Source organism: Eurosta solidaginis, chromosome 4, assembly GCF_040869045.1.
Source record: "Eurosta solidaginis isolate ZX-2024a chromosome 4, ASM4086904v1, whole genome shotgun sequence".
NCBI classification, from domain to species: domain Eukaryota; kingdom Metazoa; phylum Arthropoda; class Insecta; order Diptera; family Tephritidae; genus Eurosta; species Eurosta solidaginis.
Window position 1 is genome coordinate 73,182,000 of NC_090322.1, and position 6,910 is coordinate 73,188,909.

A 6,910-nucleotide genomic window follows, 5' to 3' on the forward strand; every position below is an offset into this window, starting at 1 on the left:
GAACAAAATTTTATTGGAAAGATATGACTCGTGATATATCGAAATATATTAAAAATTGTAAAGATTGTCTTTTAAACAAGGTTAAGCCTAAAACAAAAGAAAAACTTGTTTTAACACCAACTCCTTGTAAACCATTCGATATACTAATAATTGAGACAATAGGACCCCTACCTGAGTCCAAATATGGTAACAAGTTCCCAGAAGAAAAGTTGTCAAGCGCTTCCCCTAAGAAGGCATTACAGAACAGCTTCCAAGCGAGAGCAATGCACGTTACCGCAGCGCTCCATAGTGATCGCTTCTTGTGCTCCTTCTTGAGAAGCGAGGTGATAAGGTGTCGAACTGGCAAATGCTTTGTTTGTCTCAACTATGCAAGTTACAGTAACGTATAACATCACAAACTAAAAAGTGACACGTCAATTTCAGCATTTATCATTTTAAGTAAAATTTTTGTGACGAAAAGACGCGTATTAATTTGTGTGGTGAGGAAATATTAATATAATTAAAAATGCATAAAAGAGGAACAAGTAGAAGTAACATAAAACGAAAAATTGTGAAATGTGTTTACCCTTCGAAAATACTTATGTTCTTGTTCCTTTCTGCACAGTTATACGTAAAAAATTATTAATTGTAACAGAAACTTTAATTGACCCCAAAGGAAGAATGGCAGAAAACAAAAAAGTCCTCCGGCGGATGAATACCACATTGGGTAGTTTTAAATCATATGAACATATTAATAATAAGTATAAGATTTCTACATAATATTTAAAAGATAATTACTTATTGATATTTTCTAGATATTGAATTATAATTGAAGGCGTTAAAAGATTTAGTAACTCAACAGAGTAACACCATTAAAACTTTAAAAGAAGACTTGTCCAATCGAGATGAAATGATTAAAAAGGAATTAGCCTCTATCTATGTATTTGTACGTGACATGGCAGCTGAGAAGAAGCAAAATGCTGATATACTTCAAATGATTCCTATTAAAAATATCGATGGGTTGCAGCGATTTGAAGATAATATACCAAACTTAGATGAACAAGCTTTGGTACGTTATATACTGATTGTAAATTCACGTAGATATCTTTGTGCATTGCCGATTTAAAGTGGACCTGCTAACTATGAACTGTCTGAATACAATAAACTTTATCCGTTTTGTTTCGATCTTCTACAAATTCGACTTTTTGAGTTAGCAGATTTCAGCTCTAAGCCCCCATATCCTAATGTTTCTCTTCATATACTTAATATAACCGAACACCTTTGCTTCTGCTTTTAGTTTGGTGCCATCAAAAAAATTATTGAAAGGGGAGGTATCGCAAAAAACTTCCACCGTTTATTAGAAAAGGACATTTTTCTTAATTTCAATTATGACGGGGTACAAACGAAACAACCGTTCAAACAATATATTAACATAAACGATATTTTATATAGTAAGTTGTAATAAAACTAATATTCAAACTCTTTATTTGTCTTTTCTTTTCAATTGCAGAAGCTGTTGCTGAAAAAGTCGTAACAAAAGAAAACTTTATTTTCGAAATCAAAAAAAGGTTAAAAAATGCCAAGAACCGAGTTCACAAGGTAACATGTCTAGCAAGAAAGCAAAAATAGTTTTTAAACAACAAATACATATATATATATGCATGTATTACTTTTCGTTTTCCGCTCAATTATTGTTTATTTCGACGTTTCTAGTATACCAAATAACATACACTAATTGGTAAAAATGTTAAGAAAATACTTGAATGCAGTCTTATACTTATATTCTTCAGTATGTACAAATACATATTTATTTACTGCACTGAATTAATAATACTAATTTTTACGTTTTTTTGCGTATGGAATAACATATATGTTCATACATATAACATTTAATTTACGCTGAATTAATATTTATTTTTACGTTTTTTTCCTGTTGAACCAATAAACATGTGTACGCACGTACGTAAGCACACTAAATATTTAAATATTTCATTTATAAACTTATCCTTCGGAAGCGAAACGGTAATGCCTTACAACGAGACCTATATGGAGTGCTTGAGACGAACTCCTTCTATAAGCCATTCTTCAGGAAGCGAGGCGGTAATGCCTTAGAACGAGGCGTATATGGAGTGCTTGAGACGAACTCCTTCTATAAGCCATTCTTCAGGAAGCGAGGCGGCAATGCCTTAGAACGAGGCGTATATGGAGTGCTTGAGACGAACTGCTTCTAAAAGCCATTTCTTCAGAAGCGGAAAGGCAAGGCCTTGCAATTTGGCTCGTTTCATATAAAAAATAATTAAGGAATTCATCGAAATGGTAAGGCCCTCTAGACTCCGGAGAAGAGCTTCTATAATTGCTTCTTACTCCTTCCTTTTTCTACTGGGTTCGCACTTACCATGATTTGCGACATGACTAAATACCTGTTAACAGTCGCTGTGCCAGACAAATCAGCAAAAACAATTGCTTCAGCAATTTTTGAAGGATTCGTTTTGACATACGGCACAATGAGTGCCATAAAATCAGATTTAGGTACAGAATTTAAAAATGAATTATTTGAAGAATTAACTAAACTCTAAATATTAAAATTGTTCAACTGCATACCATCACGAAACTGTTGGTACAATAGAACGTAACCATAGAGTTTTTAATGAATATTTACGTGCATATTTGAAAAATACTTTTTCTGATTGGGATGTTTATTTAAAATACTTTTCTTTCTTACACAATACTACGAGTAGCACAGTTTTCGACAATCAGTTTTCTCTTTCGAGTTAGTTTTTGGGAAAAAGGCAACTTTGCCGAATGAATTAGTGTAAAGAAAAAATTGACCCGATCTATAATGTCGAAAACTATGCCAAAGAAGTTAAGTTTAGGATGCAGAAAGCACGCAAAATGGCACAAGACCTAATAAATAAAAATAAGTTACAAAGCAAAAATCTTTATGATAAAATGGCTCGTCCGTTAATTGTCAAAATCGGAGATAAAGTACTTTTACAGAAAGAACCACATTATAAACACGAAAATATTTATCAAGGTCCGTTTATTATTATTATTATAACTAAAATTAACGAACCTAACGTTACTATTTTCGATGAAGTTAAAAACAAAGAAAAAGTAGTACATAAAAATCGCCTAAGTAAAGTAAATTAACATTACTTTAATACCTTGATTAAACTTTAAATTTGATTGAAAAATAAATCCTAAATTTTTTTACTAGCATTTAAGCAGCCGCGAAGGCTCAAAAACTGGTAAAAAAAAACACAAAAAAAAATTTCTGTATTCAAATGAAAAATGGATTTTATAAAAATTATTCATACATGAGTATGGTATTAAAATCATACCAAAGGATGAAACAAAAGTAAACAAAAATTCATGATCATTAAAAGCTTAAAAATTTAAACAAAATTGTATTTCGTAAGTTACAAAAAAAAAACATATTTCACAAGTAACAAAAATTAAAACTGCAAAAATTCAACAAATCTTAAGTTAAATATATATAACGTAAATATTTACAAAAGAAAATTCAAAAAAAAAAAAACAAAGGACATACAAAGTATTTTACTAATTTAAAATGTAATTAATATCCTACCAATCACTTTCTAGTTCCTAGCATTAAACTAACATAAATGTAAATAAAATTTGAGTATTTTACCTCTAAGTTAATCTGTAATCAGTAGCAAAAATGGTTCCGGACCAACGAATTCAAAAGGGGAGGAACACCCTAATGTAAATATATTCGTTTGTTCGCAACAATTTTTACAAGTTTATGGGCAAGAAGAATGTGACAAAACTGATCACTTTGTCAATTCTTCTTTTCCCCAAAAAGGATGATGTAAGGGTAAAATTCCCCATATCACCTTGCCACAGTAACACCTGGCAACATCGTTGCTCACAATGACATATTTAATTGTGAATAGCATAAACAGAAAGAATAAAACACATGCCAATATATGCTCAGCTATTGTGGCTTAGCATGTAACAAAGAATAAGATACATGTGTGGGGTGAAACATGAAAAAGACGATTGGCAAGAGCGGCTTCGGCATTTTCATGTTTCACCGCCATCATTATTATAATTTTAGACACGACACAGAAAAGGAAAAGTAACTCGAATGAAGTGGGTGAAAATTAACTGAAGTATTTGGTTGAATAGACTAAAGTAAAAGAACTATAAATACATCTTAAATTATTTAAAATATTTATTGTAATAAAGAACACAAAAACTAAAATAGAAAATACTGTGTTTGGTGTTGAGTGTTTTATGTGGAGTGAGTAGGGTGCGCAATGCGCACATTCATCGTTTTTCAGAGGTTCCAAAATGGAACCTGTTTAGGCCAGCAGGCTAACCCCAAAGGAAAATTAAGGGCCGGCCACCCTAATGCAATTTAATACAGAACCGCTTATTTATTACGGCCGTTAGCACATATACTAAAAGCAAAACTGACGTTTCGTTAAGTTACCCCGCCAAAGGCCTGTTAACTTTGAATGGTAAACGGAACGCGTGGAATGGAACTCGGTCACTTGGATTAAAACCGCAGCAGTTTACGCACGCTCGAACGTCTTGAAGCCGCAAGTTAAAACCACACACCGCCAGAACGCAGGGTCCCTGGATATATATTAAAGGTAATATTGTAGCAATTGCATGCTTGCACCTTTAAACTCTCTTTCTGTTATTTTCCACTGCATATTTTGTGAAATAAAGTCTATTGAAATTTTAATATTAATCACTGCCTTTCTTTCCTAACCTCCATCGAGAGAAACTAGTCTGGAATCCGCCAGCTCAAGTTTTCATGGTCCATCAGTGCCAGTAAAGGAGTCAGAAATATATCGAGATACAGTCCACTAATAAAGCAATTAAATTTATCAAATCATCAATCAAGCGTTGACTACAAAGCCATTCCGGACAAAACAACGGAATTTGTTGAGCGTCAAACACTAATGAAAGCGTTGGTTAAAAGGTATGTGCTCAAATTAAAAGTGACACAAAGAAAAAAGTGGTTAAGTTTTTTTCATATAAATCACACGCGGTGATAAAAAATTTGCAAAAAAAAGTGACACAAGAGAAAAGTGTAAAAAATTGTTTGTTCATATTAATCACATGCGGTGATTAAAAAAAATTACTGAATAAACAGTGGTATTGCAAAGCCTTTTGTCTATCCAATACTCTCCCCCACCCGTGGTAAGAGGTATTGGACACAGCCTAAGGCTAGCAGTCAGTGGCTTTAAACTTCCCTTGAAACGTTGCACTGCACTGCACTTTCGGTTCTTGTAACCATCGCGGTTATAAATTATTATACGAATTTTGAGCTTATCCGTGACAAAAAGGTGCTTGTCCAAATTTCTATAACACCATTTTGGTCGTTATCTGAATATTTAGGAAAAATCGCTATCACAGTGCTTTCTGCTCGTTTAAAAATTTAAACGTGCACACACACACGTTTTATTGCAAAATACCATTTATTGGTTCTAGCTACAAGCGTTAATTTTGTGGCAAGCAAATTTTCCTTGGACACTTAACACCAGCAATATTCATTTTAGCGGAGGAGACATAACCTCACATATTACATTGCACACCGGTCACACATACAGGCTCACTGTTTTTTTTCTTTTAAATACAATATCTTCTTTTCCTTTAAAAATCAATATAAATTGGGTTCGAGTCGTTTAATCCTCACATTTATATTCAATTTTTTGTTCACTTTATCTTTATATCACATATTTATTATATTATATCACACACGTACATATATAATTATTTTTCATAAAATCTGGTATTCAGTGGCGAAGAGCTGCAAATAACACTTTATTGCATATATATACATATATATTTGTTTATAAGAAATTTTAAAAGATCATAAAGAGGTGATTCCAAAATTTTTCTTTTGCCTGAAAATTTGTTTTTGAGTGGTGGTGTTAGGTTATTGAAACCCTTCCCTTTGCTTCTGAGCATCAAACTCGAATTTGCTAATTAGGTCCTGCATAATAGTTCTTCTCTGTTAAATATCAAACGATATGGAGAAATTCATTAAAGCAGCTGATGAGGTGGCACAGTTTGAGGCTGAATTGAACGACAGACCTCAAGCTGAACACACAAAATATACTCTAGCCATTCACCAAGAAGAGTTAAAGAATAATTGGAGAAAGGCAAAGTTAGCTTATGAGGATCTCTTGTACTCTGAAACGGCAGAGAAAAAGGTGTTAGCGCAGGCCAAGCCGAAATACCAGGCGACGTATGCCGCATATGTACGCGGCAGTTCAACCATGGCTGAATTAATAGCAAAGCTAACTAAACGCGATAAGGAGGGAGAAGGGACACCTGATCCAGAACACAGCATGCGACTACCTCCGTGCGATACGGATGTATTCAAAGGTGACTACCTCTCCTGGCCAACGTTCCGTGATATGTTCACGGCAATATACATACGGAATAAGCGCCTCACCCCAGTTGAGAAGTTATTTCACCTCAACCAAAAAACGCAGGGTGAGGCAAGGGATATAGTGAAAAAATGCCCACTTACAAACGAAGGGTTTGACACAGCGTGGAAGAATTTAGGGTAAAGATATGAGAATAAACGAATTCTCGTCAATACCCAATTAAAAATATTATTCAATCTTGAAAGCGTAGACAGTGAGTGTGGCACCGCGATTAAAACACTTCAGCGGGAAATAAATAACTGCAACTCAGCTCTAAAAGCTCATCAAATTGAGATAGGCAATTGGGATGCGATATTCACATATCTATGCTCCACCAAACTACCCGAAAGCACGCTAGCTTTATGGGAACAGACCATAGAGAATAAAACTGAAATATCAAAATGGGAAGATATGGATAAATTTTTATCGAATAGGTTCCAGACCTTGGAAACAGTCTCGGGATTAACAGGTAGCAAAAGTACCAAAGCTCCCAAACAACCACCAACCAAACATAATAA

The 6,910-nt window shown here is 33.8% G+C and overlaps 1 long non-coding RNA gene across 1 annotated transcript; it reads left to right on the forward strand.

Annotated features, from left to right (window-relative positions):
- The first annotated feature begins 345 nt into the window (after window positions 1–345).
- On the forward strand, window positions 346–1,656 carry LOC137248010 (uncharacterized). The gene is made up of 3 exons (XR_010952001.1): window positions 346–1,048; window positions 1,277–1,430; window positions 1,490–1,656. It is a non-coding gene; the product is annotated as an uncharacterized lncRNA (long non-coding RNA).
- Window positions 1,657–6,910: the final 5,254 nt, after the last annotated feature.